The sequence below is a fragment of the Arachis ipaensis genome, chromosome B10 (genome assembly GCF_000816755.2).
Source record: "Arachis ipaensis cultivar K30076 chromosome B10, Araip1.1, whole genome shotgun sequence".
Taxonomy (NCBI): Eukaryota; Viridiplantae; Streptophyta; class Magnoliopsida; order Fabales; family Fabaceae; genus Arachis; species Arachis ipaensis.
The window spans coordinates 124,386,569-124,388,259 of NC_029794.2; positions in this window are offsets into that span (position 1 = coordinate 124,386,569).

The window sequence follows — 1,691 nt, forward strand, 5'->3', positions numbered from 1 at the left end:
TGTGATCTGTTGTTAGAGTATATCATGACCTAATTTTGTCTGAGTAATGCTAGGTAGAAAAAAAAAACAACCAGAACTTACTTTATTTACATTAATTAATTATCGTAACAATTAATGAATGCTAAATAAAGTAAGTTATGGCTGTTTTTGACTGATTTTCTTTTGTTACCAAGAATTTTATAATACTCTTTAAATATATTTTTAAGAAACGTGATCATGAAAACCCTTATCATAATCTAAATTACATGTTCACGACCCTTTAAAAAAAAAAAGAAAAAAGAGAGGCTTGTTTTCAACTTTTCATACACATTTGAAAAGAACAAAGTAAATTGGTACATGACATTTTTGTTTATCTTTATCTAACAATAGAAATGCAATGAGAAACCGAGATGGTATTTGTTGGGAGGAGGAGGGGATCTCCAAGATAGTATTAAAATGTCTACCCGAGAATCTTTTGAAAGATTACAGAAGAATAGGATTTGAAATTATTTAGAAATCAATAAATTCTTATATATAAATTGTATTGAATTTTGTTTGAAATGAATACAAATAAAATTTTATTTGATTTGTATTTAGAACTAAATAGCTCTTTGTCAAACTCATTAAATTTTGACAAGATTTGTAATATAAAGTCTCAAATCCGCAAGATTCATGAAATTACATTTAACTTTTTTTAACTTTGAATACCAAAATACACGAGCTCTGATATTTGAAGGCAGCTTACGTTTTAATGTTTAGATTGACCAAGTTCTGAAACCATATTATATGACTCTATTAATTACGAAAATGATAAATAAGTCTCTCCTTTTTTATCTCCAAGATAAATAAGTTCTTCGTCAAATTTAATTACAAATAAATTTCTAATATTTTTAAACAAAAATATATAAAAAATTAATTTAGTGAAAGATTTATCTTTATAATAAAAAAAAAATCAAAGACTTATTTATCTTTTTCTTGTTTCGATTTATACGAATTGAAATTTATGTTGGTGATAATCATGAAAAAGAATATTTGAATTAATTGTGTTCACCAATATTAATTATTATCTTAAAATTCATCCGTATGACAAAAAATATACTAATAAAAATAACACAATATTATTGAAATAGAGTGTGCCTATCTTTTAAAGGTGTGTTTAATTTTATGTTTGAAACATAAAAAAGCAGATTTAAATCTCTTAAACACTTCAATTTTATATTTGATTTTTTTTTCTTCTTGTCAACCCAAATATAAAAAATTCTATACTCTAACCAACGGTTCTCATGAAGCAAAAATTATTAGCTTTTACTTTTACTTATTAGTATTGAATCATTAACTAAAAATATTTTGTTTTTTTTGTACCAACTCAACCTTTTATACATGTTATTTTTGTTTATATAAACTCTTTTTTTATTTACTATTTTTTATTAATTTTTTTTGTTTGACATTGTATAATTTTATAATTATGGTTCTTGTATATTATTATTATCTTTTTATAATATAAATTATTAATCCCATTAAAAAGATCAAAGTTAGAAAAATTTTAGTTTTTAAAATTTAAATTAATCTTAATTATAAATATATATCTAAAAAATAAGAATATATTTTAATTTAAAAATAATTAAATAATATTAAAAACTGAACAAAAACTGAATTTTATTATACAAGTAATATTTTTCTTATAAAAAAAAATAGAGTGAACTACCAACTCG